This window comes from Rhinoderma darwinii, unplaced genomic scaffold, assembly GCF_050947455.1.
Source record: "Rhinoderma darwinii isolate aRhiDar2 unplaced genomic scaffold, aRhiDar2.hap1 Scaffold_422, whole genome shotgun sequence".
Lineage (NCBI taxonomy): Eukaryota > Metazoa > Chordata > Amphibia > Anura > Rhinodermatidae > Rhinoderma > Rhinoderma darwinii.
This window is the reverse complement of record NW_027463769.1, coordinates 1-12,135: the sequence shown is the minus strand read 5'-3', so window position 1 is coordinate 12,135 and position 12,135 is coordinate 1. Positions and strand designations below refer to the sequence as shown.

The window sequence follows — 12,135 nt, the reverse complement described above, 5'->3', positions numbered from 1 at the left end:
GGGGCCCTGCAGGCTCACACACTCACAGCTACACGGGAGGTGAATAAAGGCCGGAGAGGAAGCCAGACAGGATTTGCTTCTTTTGCTTGCACCACAATGCAGTGCTGAAAGAGGAGGAATCTACATAAAAACGCCTTCCTGGCAACGCCCAAATGCCCTGCTGCCATGCAGATAAACACTGGCAGCGGCAGCAAGTGCATGCCCACAGCCACCCCTTGTTCCTTCACACCTTGTATCAGCTGTAATCCAGTCCAGTCCAGTGCTGCCTGCTGAGCAGCACTGACCAACACTGCCTGGGCCCAGGCTTTTATCTCTGAGGCCCCATTATGATGTCAGAAAGCTGGCTCTGGAATCCTGAGGGCTCCACTATGACATGTGCAAAGTTCCGTCTGAACTTTATATAAGACGGTGAGGCTCAGTCAGTCACTCAGTGTTGCCTGAGAGGGCAACACTGCAACAGCCGGCCGCCAGGCTGTCTTTTTTTTGCACAGCTAGTTGCCTCCAGGAGGCCACAAGAGGGAGACAAGGGACTGCAAAATGGAAAATAGGCATCCACCAACTTTACAGACAACTTCTCCTTGCTCCTACAACCTCCATCCTTGCACAGTTTGTTATTCTTCTAGGTAACATAGTAACAAATCCAAATTGCTGCTCTCTTTGTAGGCAAGCAAGGCTTTGTTGCAACTGCAATTCTTACTTCTTCTTGAAATGTAGGGACGACAGTACATTCCATCACATCCATCTAGTGTACACAGGTAGGTCCATTGTGGCGGGCAGGCGAGCGGGCGGGCTGCTTTATTGGCTGTTTGCTGTTCCCCTACTCCACTCCACTATTTGACTGTTGTGCTGCATCAATCAATCAATCAATCAATCAATCAATCAATCAATCAATCAATCAATCAGTGGCTGGCTCAGGTGCAGCTCTTTAACTTACCTAAAAGGGAGGGCGGAGAGAAGACAAGGAAGGTGAATGAGGTGTTCCAATGTGAAATGCCGGAAACACAGAAACACAGACGACACACAACAAGAGGTGGCAATCTATTCATTAATTGCATTTAATCAATGAGCTCATTATCACTCATGCATTGTCCAACAGGTGTTGAAATAATGGGATTAAAAGGGGAGATCCCTTCAGAAAGACAGAAACAATAGCAAAGACAAAAAACACTTTTGGAATCTGCTTTTAGTCAACACATAAGGAAAGGGTGCACCGGTCCTGGAAATACTGCAATACCAGGTCAATGCGTGGAGTGGACAGAGCAAGCTCTATTTCCATCTCCCTGTTCTAAAAATCCATTTAATATATGGTCCCCAGATAGGGGACGTATCAGATATTAAACTGATAAGAACAGATACTACACTTGATCTTAGCCAAAAGGCCGAGAAGCGATAACCCGAACGGGCCGCGCGTTGCCCGAGCCTGCCCGATACTGCTGTTCAGCCCTTGCAGCGATTCAGCCTACTTCTAGGCAATTCCATGGGGCCCTGCAGGCTCAAACACTCACAGCTACACGGGAGGTGAATAAAGGCCGGAGAGGAAGCCAGACAGGATTTGCTTCTTTTGCTTGCACCACAATGCAGTGCTGAAAGAGGAGGAATCTACATAAAAACGCCTTCCTGGCAACGCCCAAATGCCCTGCTGCCATGCAGATAAACACTGGCAGCGGCAGCAAGTGCATGCCCACAGCCACCCCTTGTTCCTTCACACCTTGTATCAGCTGTAATCCAGTCCAGTCCAGTGCTGCCTGCTGAGCAGCACTGACCAACACTGCCTGGGCCCAGGCTTTTATCTCTGAGGCCCCATTATGATGTCAGAAAGCTGGCTCTGGAATCCTGAGGGCTCCACTATGACACGTGCAAAGTTCCGTCTGAACTTTATATAAGACGGTGAGGCTCAGTCAGTCACTCAGTGTTGCCTGAGAGGGCAACACTGCAACAGCCGGCCGCCAGGCTGTCTTTTTTTTGCACAGCTAGTTGCCTCCAGGAGGCCACAAGAGGGAGACAAGGGACTGCAAAATGGAAAATAGGCATCCACCAACTTTACAGACAACTTCTCCTTGCTCCTACAACCTCCATCCTTGCACAGTTTGTTATTCTTCTAGGTAACATAGTAACAAATCCAAATTGCTGCTCTCTTTGTAGGCAAGCAAGGCTTTGTTGCAACTGCAATTCTTACTTCTTCTTGAAATGTAGGGACGACAGTACATTCCATCACATCCATCTAGTGTACACAGGTAGGTCCATTGTGGCGGGCAGGCGAGCGGGCGGGCTGCTTTATTGGCTGTTTGCTGTTCCCCTACTCCACTCCACTATTTGACTGTTGTGCTGCATCAATCAATCAATCAATCAATCAATCAATCAATCAATCAATCAATCAATCAGTGGCTGGCTCAGGTGCAGCTCTTTAACTTACCTAAAAGGGAGGGCGGAGAGAAGACAAGGAAGGTGAATGAGGTGTTCCAATGTGAAATGCCGGAAACACAGAAACACAGACGACACACAACAAGAGGTGGCAATCTATTCATTAATTGCATTTAATCAATGAGCTCATTATCACTCATGCATTGTCCAACAGGTGTTGAAATAATGGGATTAAAAGGGGAGATCCCTTCAGAAAGACAGAAACAATAGCAAAGACAAAAAACACTTTTGGAATCTGCTTTTAGTCAACACATAAGGAAAGGGTGCACCGGTCCTGGAAATACTGCAATACCAGGTCAATGCGTGGAGTGGACAGAGCAAGCTCTATTTCCATCTCCCTGTTCTAAAAATCCATTTAATATATGGTCCCCAGATAGGGGACGTATCAGATATTAAACTGATAAGAACAGATACTACACTTGATCTTAGCCAAAAGGCCGAGAAGCGATAACCCGAACGGGCCGCGCGTTGCCCGAGCCTGCCCGATACTGCTGTTCAGCCCTTGCAGCGATTCAGCCTACTTCTAGGCAATTCCATGGGGCCCTGCAGGCTCACACACTCACAGCTACACGGGAGGTGAATAAAGGCCGGAGAGGAAGCCAGACAGGATTTGCTTCTTTTGCTTGCACCACAATGCAGTGCTGAAAGAGGAGGAATCTACATAAAAACGCCTTCCTGGCAACGCCCAAATGCCCTGCTGCCATGCAGATAAACACTGGCAGCGGCAGCAAGTGCATGCCCACAGCCACCTCTTGTTCCTTCACACCTTGTATCAGCTGTAATCCAGTCCAGTCCAGTGCTGCCTGCTGAGCAGCACTGACCAACACTGCCTGGGCCCAGGCTTTTATCTCTGAGGCCCCATTATGATGTCAGAAAGCTGGCTCTGGAATCCTGAGGGCTCCACTATGACACGTGCAAAGTTCCGTCTGAACTTTATATAAGACGGTGAGGCTCAGTCAGTCACTCAGTGTTGCCTGAGAGGGCAACACTGCAACAGCCGGCCGCCAGGCTGTCTTTTTTTTGCACAGCTAGTTGCCTCCAGGAGGCCACAAGAGGGAGACAAGGGACTGCAAAATGGAAAATAGGCATCCACCAACTTTACAGACAACTTCTCCTTGCTCCTACAACCTCCATCCTTGCACAGTTTGTTATTCTTCTAGGTAACATAGTAACAAATCCAAATTGCTGCTCTCTTTGTAGGCAAGCAAGGCTTTGTTGCAACTGCAATTCTTACTTCTTCTTGAAATGTAGGGACGACAGTACATTCCATCACATCCATCTAGTGTACACAGGTAGGTCCATTGTGGCGGGCAGGCGAGCGGGCGGGCTGCTTTATTGGCTGTTTGCTGTTCCCCTACTCCACTCCACTATTTGACTGTTGTGCTGCATCAATCAATCAATCAATCAATCAATCAGTGGCTGGCTCAGGTGCAGCTCTTTAACTTACCTAAAAGGGAGGGCGGAGAGAAGACAAGGAAGGTGAATGAGGTGTTCCAATGTGAAATGCCGGAAACACAGAAACACAGACGACACACAACAAGAGGTGGCAATCTATTCATTAATTGCATTTAATCAATGAGCTCATTATCACTCATGCATTGTCCAACAGGTGTTGAAATAATGGGATTAAAAGGGGAGATCCCTTCAGAAAGACAGAAACAATAGCAAAGACAAAAAACACTTTTGGAATCTGCTTTTAGTCAACACATAAGGAAAGGGTGCACCGGTCCTGGAAATACTGCAATACCAGGTCAATGCGTGGAGTGGACAGAGCAAGCTCTATTTCCATCTCCCTGTTCTAAAAATCCATTTAATATATGGTCCCCAGATAGGGGACGTATCAGATATTAAACTGATAAGAACAGATACTACACTTGATCTTAGCCAAAAGGCCGAGAAGCGATAACCCGAACGGGCCGCGCGTTGCCCGAGCCTGCCCGATACTGCTGTTCAGCCCTTGCAGCGATTCAGCCTACTTCTAGGCAATTCCATGGGGCCCTGCAGGCTCACACACTCACAGCTACACGGGAGGTGAATAAAGGCCGGAGAGGAAGCCAGACAGGATTTGCTTCTTTTGCTTGCACCACAATGCAGTGCTGAAAGAGGAGGAATCTACATAAAAACGCCTTCCTGGCAACGCCCAAATGCCCTGCTGCCATGCAGATAAACACTGGCAGCGGCAGCAAGTGCATGCCCACAGCCACCCCTTGTTCCTTCACACCTTGTATCAGCTGTAATCCAGTCCAGTCCAGTGCTGCCTGCTGAGCAGCACTGACCAACACTGCCTGGGCCCAGGCTTTTATCTCTGAGGCCCCATTATGATGTCAGAAAGCTGGCTCTGGAATCCTGAGGGCTCCACTATGACACGTGCAAAGTTCCGTCTGAACTTTATATAAGACGGTGAGGCTCAGTCAGTCACTCAGTGTTGCCTGAGAGGGCAACACTGCAACAGCCGGCCGCCAGGCTGTCTTTTTTTTGCACAGCTAGTTGCCTCCAGGAGGCCACAAGAGGGAGACAAGGGACTGCAAAATGGAAAATAGGCATCCACCAACTTTACAGACAACTTCTCCTTGCTCCTACAACCTCCATCCTTGCACAGTTTGTTATTCTTCTAGGTAACATAGTAACAAATCCAAATTGCTGCTCTCTTTGTAGGCAAGCAAGGCTTTGTTGCAACTGCAATTCTTACTTCTTCTTGAAATGTAGGGACGACAGTACATTCCATCACATCCATCTAGTGTACACAGGTAGGTCCATTGTGGCGGGCAGGCGAGCGGGCGGGCTGCTTTATTGGCTGTTTGCTGTTCCCCTACTCCACTCCACTATTTGACTGTTGTGCTGCATCAATCAATCAATCAATCAATCAATCAATCAATCAGTGGCTGGCTCAGGTGCAGCTCTTTAACTTACCTAAAAGGGAGGGCGGAGAGAAGACAAGGAAGGTGAATGAGGTGTTCCAATGTGAAATGCCGGAAACACAGAAACACAGACGACACACAACAAGAGGTGGCAATCTATTCATTAATTGCATTTAATCAATGAGCTCATTATCACTCATGCATTGTCCAACAGGTGTTGAAATAATGGGATTAAAAGGGGAGATCCCTTCAGAAAGACAGAAACAATAGCAAAGACAAAAAACACTTTTGGAATCTGCTTTTAGTCAACACATAAGGAAAGGGTGCACCGGTCCTGGAAATACTGCAATACCAGGTCAATGCGTGGAGTGGACAGAGCAAGCTCTATTTCCATCTCCCTGTTCTAAAAATCCATTTAATATATGGTCCCCAGATAGGGGACGTATCAGATATTAAACTGATAAGAACAGATACTACACTTGATCTTAGCCAAAAGGCCGAGAAGCGATAACCCGAACGGGCCGCGCGTTGCCCGAGCCTGCCCGATACTGCTGTTCAGCCCTTGCAGCGATTCAGCCTACTTCTAGGCAATTCCATGGGGCCCTGCAGGCTCACACACTCACAGCTACACGGGAGGTGAATAAAGGCCGGAGAGGAAGCCAGACAGGATTTGCTTCTTTTGCTTGCACCACAATGCAGTGCTGAAAGAGGAGGAATCTACATAAAAACACCTTCCTGGCAACGCCCAAATGCCCTGCTGCCATGCAGATAAACACTGGCAGCGGCAGCAAGTGCATGCCCACAGCCACCCCTTGTTCCTTCACACCTTGTATCAGCTGTAATCCAGTCCAGTCCAGTGCTGCCTGCTGAGCAGCACTGACCAACACTGCCTGAGCCCAGGCTTTTATCTCTGAGGCCCCATTATGATGTCAGAAAGCTGGCTCTGGAATCCTGAGGGCTCCACTATGACACGTGCAAAGTTCCGTCTGAACTTTATATAAGACGGTGAGGCTCAGTCAGTCACTCAGTGTTGCCTGAGAGGGCAACACTGCAACAGCCGGCCGCCAGGCTGTCTTTTTTTTGCACAGCTAGTTGCCTCCAGGAGGCCACAAGAGGGAGACAAGGGACTGCAAAATGGAAAATAGGCATCCACCAACTTTACAGACAACTTCTCCTTGCTCCTACAACCTCCATCCTTGCACAGTTTGTTATTCTTCTAGGTAACATAGTAACAAATCCAAATTGCTGCTCTCTTTGTAGGCAAGCAAGGCTTTGTTGCAACTGCAATTCTTACTTCTTCTTGAAATGTAGGGACGACAGTACATTCCATCACATCCATCTAGTGTACACAGGTAGGTCCATTGTGGCGGGCAGGCGAGCGGGCGGGCTGCTTTATTGGCTGTTTGCTGTTCCCCTACTCCACTCCACTATTTGACTGTTGTGCTGCATCAATCAATCAATCAATCAATCAATCAATCAATCAGTGGCTGGCTCAGGTGCAGCTCTTTAACTTACCTAAAAGGGAGGGCGGAGAGAAGACAAGGAAGGTGAATGAGGTGTTCCAATGTGAAATGCCGGAAACACAGAAACACAGACGACACACAACAAGAGGTGGCAATCTATTCATTAATTGCATTTAATCAATGAGCTCATTATCACTCATGCATTGTCCAACAGGTGTTGAAATAATGGGATTAAAAGGGGAGATCCCTTCAGAAAGACAGAAACAATAGCAAAGACAAAAAACACTTTTGGAATCTGCTTTTAGTCAACACATAAGGAAAGGGTGCACCGGTCCTGGAAATACTGCAATACCAGGTCAATGCGTGGAGTGGACAGAGCAAGCTCTATTTCCATCTCCCTGTTCTAAAAATCCATTTAATATATGGTCCCCAGATAGGGGACGTATCAGATATTAAACTGATAAGAACAGATACTACACTTGATCTTAGCCAAAAGGCCGAGAAGCGATAACCCGAACGGGCCGCGCGTTGCCCGAGCCTGCCCGATACTGCTGTTCAGCCCTTGCAGCGATTCAGCCTACTTCTAGGCAATTCCATGGGGCCCTGCAGGCTCACACACTCACAGCTACACGGGAGGTGAATAAAGGCCGGAGAGGAAGCCAGACAGGATTTGCTTCTTTTGCTTGCACCACAATGCAGTGCTGAAAGAGGAGGAATCTACATAAAAACGCCTTCCTGGCAACGCCCAAATGCCCTGCTGCCATGCAGATAAACACTGGCAGCGGCAGCAAGTGCATGCCCACAGCCACCTCTTGTTCCTTCACACCTTGTATCAGCTGTAATCCAGTCCAGTCCAGTGCTGCCTGCTGAGCAGCACTGACCAACACTGCCTGGGCCCAGGCTTTTATCTCTGAGGCCCCATTATGATGTCAGAAAGCTGGCTCTGGAATCCTGAGGGCTCCACTATGACACGTGCAAAGTTCCGTCTGAACTTTATATAAGACGGTGAGGCTCAGTCAGTCACTCAGTGTTGCCTGAGAGGGCAACACTGCAACAGCCGGCCGCCAGGCTGTCTTTTTTTTGCACAGCTAGTTGCCTCCAGGAGGCCACAAGAGGGAGACAAGGGACTGCAAAATGGAAAATAGGCATCCACCAAATTTACAGACAACTTCTCCTTGCTCCTACAACCTCCATCCTTGCACAGTTTGTTATTCTTCTAGGTAACATAGTAACAAATCCAAATTGCTGCTCTCTTTGTAGGCAAGCAAGGCTTTGTTGCAACTGCAATTCTTACTTCTTCTTGAAATGTAGGGACGACAGTACATTCCATCACATCCATCTAGTGTACACAGGTAGGTCCATTGTGGCGGGCAGGCGAGCGGGCGGGCTGCTTTATTGGCTGTTTGCTGTTCCCCTACTCCACTCCACTATTTGACTGTTGTGCTGCATCAATCAATCAATCAATCAATCAATCAGTGGCTGGCTCAGGTGCAGCTCTTTAACTTACCTAAAAGGGAGGGCGGAGAGAAGACAAGGAAGGTGAATGAGGTGTTCCAATGTGAAATGCCGGAAACACAGAAACACAGACGACACACAACAAGAGGTGGCAATCTATTCATTAATTGCATTTAATCAATGAGCTCATTATCACTCATGCATTGTCCAACAGGTGTTGAAATAATGGGATTAAAAGGGGAGATCCCTTCAGAAAGACAGAAACAATAGCAAAGACAAAAAACACTTTTGGAATCTGCTTTTAGTCAACACATAAGGAAAGGGTGCACCGGTCCTGGAAATACTGCAATACCAGGTCAATGCGTGGAGTGGACAGAGCAAGCTCTATTTCCATCTCCCTGTTCTAAAAATCCATTTAATATATGGTCCCCAGATAGGGGACGTATCAGATATTAAACTGATAAGAACAGATACTACACTTGATCTTAGCCAAAAGGCCGAGAAGCGATAACCCGAACGGGCCGCGCGTTGCCCGAGCCTGCCCGATACTGCTGTTCAGCCCTTGCAGCGATTCAGCCTACTTCTAGGCAATTCCATGGGGCCCTGCAGGCTCACACACTCACAGCTACACGGGAGGTGAATAAAGGCCGGAGAGGAAGCCAGACAGGATTTGCTTCTTTTGCTTGCACCACAATGCAGTGCTGAAAGAGGAGGAATCTACATAAAAACGCCTTCCTGGCAACGCCCAAATGCCCTGCTGCCATGCAGATAAACACTGGCAGCGGCAGCAAGTGCATGCCCACAGCCACCCCTTGTTCCTTCACACCTTGTATCAGCTGTAATCCAGTCCAGTCCAGTGCTGCCTGCTGAGCAGCACTGACCAACACTGCCTGGGCCCAGGCTTTTATCTCTGAGGCCCCATTATGATGTCAGAAAGCTGGCTCTGGAATCCTGAGGGCTCCACTATGACACGTGCAAAGTTCCGTCTGAACTTTATATAAGACGGTGAGGCTCAGTCAGTCACTCAGTGTTGCCTGAGAGGGCAACACTGCAACAGCCGGCCGCCAGGCTGTCTTTTTTTTGCACAGCTAGTTGCCTCCAGGAGGCCACAAGAGGGAGACAAGGGACTGCAAAATGGAAAATAGGCATCCACCAACTTTACAGACAACTTCTCCTTGCTCCTACAACCTCCATCCTTGCACAGTTTGTTATTCTTCTAGGTAACATAGTAACAAATCCAAATTGCTGCTCTCTTTGTAGGCAAGCAAGGCTTTGTTGCAACTGCAATTCTTACTTCTTCTTGAAATGTAGGGACGACAGTACATTCCATCACATCCATCTAGTGTACACAGGTAGGTCCATTGTGGCGGGCAGGCGAGCGGGCGGGCTGCTTTATTGGCTGTTTGCTGTTCCCCTACTCCACTCCACTATTTGACTGTTGTGCTGCATCAATCAATCAATCAATCAATCAATCAATCAATCAGTGGCTGGCTCAGGTGCAGCTCTTTAACTTACCTAAAAGGGAGGGCGGAGAGAAGACAAGGAAGGTGAATGAGGTGTTCCAATGTGAAATGCCGGAAACACAGAAACACAGACGACACACAACAAGAGGTGGCAATCTATTCATTAATTGCATTTAATCAATGAGCTCATTATCACTCATGCATTGTCCAACAGGTGTTGAAATAATGGGATTAAAAGGGGAGATCCCTTCAGAAAGACAGAAACAATAGCAAAGACAAAAAACACTTTTGGAATCTGCTTTTAGTCAACACATAAGGAAAGGGTGCACCGGTCCTGGAAATACTGCAATACCAGGTCAATGCGTGGAGTGGACAGAGCAAGCTCTATTTCCATCTCCCTGTTCTAAAAATCCATTTAATATATGGTCCCCAGATAGGGGACGTATCAGATATTAAACTGATAAGAACAGATACTACACTTGATCTTAGCCAAAAGGCCGAGAAGCGATAACCCGAACGGGCCGCGCGTTGCCCGAGCCTGCCCGATACTGCTGTTCAGCCCTTGCAGCGATTCAGCCTACTTCTAGGCAATTCCATGGGGCCCTGCAGGCTCACACACTCACAGCTACACGGGAGGTGAATAAAGGCCGGAGAGGAAGCCAGACAGGATTTGCTTCTTTTGCTTGCACCACAATGCAGTGCTGAAAGAGGAGGAATCTACATAAAAACACCTTCCTGGCAACGCCCAAATGCCCTGCTGCCATGCAGATAAACACTGGCAGCGGCAGCAAGTGCATGCCCACAGCCACCCCTTGTTCCTTCACACCTTGTATCAGCTGTAATCCAGTCCAGTCCAGTGCTGCCTGCTGAGCAGCACTGACCAACACTGCCTGAGCCCAGGCTTTTATCTCTGAGGCCCCATTATGATGTCAGAAAGCTGGCTCTGGAATCCTGAGGGCTCCACTATGACACGTGCAAAGTTCCGTCTGAACTTTATATAAGACGGTGAGGCTCAGTCAGTCACTCAGTGTTGCCTGAGAGGGCAACACTGCAACAGCCGGCCGCCAGGCTGTCTTTTTTTTGCACAGCTAGTTGCCTCCAGGAGGCCACAAGAGGGAGACAAGGGACTGCAAAATGGAAAATAGGCATCCACCAACTTTACAGACAACTTCTCCTTGCTCCTACAACCTCCATCCTTGCACAGTTTGTTATTCTTCTAGGTAACATAGTAACAAATCCAAATTGCTGCTCTCTTTGTAGGCAAGCAAGGCTTTGTTGCAACTGCAATTCTTACTTCTTCTTGAAATGTAGGGACGACAGTACATTCCATCACATCCATCTAGTGTACACAGGTAGGTCCATTGTGGCGGGCAGGCGAGCGGGCGGGCTGCTTTATTGGCTGTTTGCTGTTCCCCTACTCCACTCCACTATTTGACTGTTGTGCTGCATCAATCAATCAATCAATCAATCAATCAATCAATCAATCAATCAATCAGTGGCTGGCTCAGGTGCAGCTCTTTAACTTACCTAAAAGGGAGGGCGGAGAGAAGACAAGGAAGGTGAATGAGGTGTTCCAATGTGAAATGCCGGAAACACAGAAACACAGACGACACACAACAAGAGGTGGCAATCTATTCATTAATTGCATTTAATCAATGAGCTCATTATCACTCATGCATTGTCCAACAGGTGTTGAAATAATGGGATTAAAAGGGGAGATCCCTTCAGAAAGACAGAAACAATAGCAAAGACAAAAAACACTTTTGGAATCTGCTTTTAGTCAACACATAAGGAAAGGGTGCACCGGTCCTGGAAATACTGCAATACCAGGTCAATGCGTGGAGTGGACAGAGCAAGCTCTATTTCCATCTCCCTGTTCTAAAAAATCCATTTAATATATGGTCCCCAGATAGGGGACGTATCAGATATTAAACTGATAAGAACAGATACTACACTTGATCTTAGCCAAAAGGCCGAGAAGCGATAACCCGAACGGGCCGCGCGTTGCCCGAGCCTGCCCGATACTGCTGTTCAGCCCTTGCAGCGATTCAGCCTACTTCTAGGCAATTCCGTGGGGCCCTGCAGGCTCACACACTCACAGCTACACGGGAGGTGAATAAAGGCCGGAGAGGAAGCCAGACAGGATTTGCTTCTTTTGCTTGCACCACAATGCAGTGCTGAAAGAGGAGGAATCTACATAAAAACGCCTTCCTGGCAACGCCCAAATGCCCTGCTGCCATGCAGATAAACACTGGCAGCGGCAGCAAGTGCATGCCCACAGCCACCCCTTGTTCCTTCACACCTTGTATCAGCTGTAATCCAGTCCAGTCCAGTGCTGCCTGCTGAGCAGCACTGACCAACACTGCCTGGGCCCAGGCTTTTATCTCTGAGGCCCCATTATGATGTCAGAAAGCTGGCTCTGGAATCCTGAGGGCTCCACTATGACACGTGCAAAGTTCCGTCTGAACTTTATAT

General features: G+C 48.1%; 8 non-coding genes across 8 annotated transcripts; all 8 read right to left on the bottom strand.

Annotated features, from left to right (window-relative positions):
• Nucleotides 1–1,200: 1,200 nt before the first annotated feature.
• Nucleotides 1,201–1,391, bottom strand: LOC142710141 (U2 spliceosomal RNA). The gene has a single exon (XR_012869245.1). It is a non-coding gene; the product is annotated as a U2 spliceosomal RNA (small nuclear RNA).
• Nucleotides 1,392–2,679: 1,288 nt separating this feature from the next.
• On the bottom strand, nucleotides 2,680–2,870 carry LOC142710129 (U2 spliceosomal RNA). Its single transcript, XR_012869234.1, has one exon. It is a non-coding gene; the product is annotated as a U2 spliceosomal RNA (small nuclear RNA).
• A 1,264-nt stretch (nucleotides 2,871–4,134) lies between these two features.
• LOC142710117 (U2 spliceosomal RNA) lies at nucleotides 4,135–4,325 on the bottom strand. The gene has a single exon (XR_012869223.1). It is a non-coding gene; the product is annotated as a U2 spliceosomal RNA (small nuclear RNA).
• A 1,272-nt stretch (nucleotides 4,326–5,597) lies between these two features.
• Nucleotides 5,598–5,788, bottom strand: LOC142710105 (U2 spliceosomal RNA). The gene has a single exon (XR_012869212.1). It is a non-coding gene; the product is annotated as a U2 spliceosomal RNA (small nuclear RNA).
• Nucleotides 5,789–7,060: 1,272 nt separating this feature from the next.
• Nucleotides 7,061–7,251, bottom strand: LOC142710092 (U2 spliceosomal RNA). Its single transcript, XR_012869201.1, has one exon. It is a non-coding gene; the product is annotated as a U2 spliceosomal RNA (small nuclear RNA).
• A 1,264-nt stretch (nucleotides 7,252–8,515) lies between these two features.
• LOC142710246 (U2 spliceosomal RNA) lies at nucleotides 8,516–8,706 on the bottom strand. Its single transcript, XR_012869340.1, has one exon. It is a non-coding gene; the product is annotated as a U2 spliceosomal RNA (small nuclear RNA).
• A 1,272-nt stretch (nucleotides 8,707–9,978) lies between these two features.
• On the bottom strand, nucleotides 9,979–10,169 carry LOC142710234 (U2 spliceosomal RNA). Its single transcript, XR_012869329.1, has one exon. It is a non-coding gene; the product is annotated as a U2 spliceosomal RNA (small nuclear RNA).
• A 1,284-nt stretch (nucleotides 10,170–11,453) lies between these two features.
• Nucleotides 11,454–11,645, bottom strand: LOC142710198 (U2 spliceosomal RNA). The gene has a single exon (XR_012869296.1). It is a non-coding gene; the product is annotated as a U2 spliceosomal RNA (small nuclear RNA).
• Between the last annotated feature and the right edge of the window lie 490 nt (nucleotides 11,646–12,135).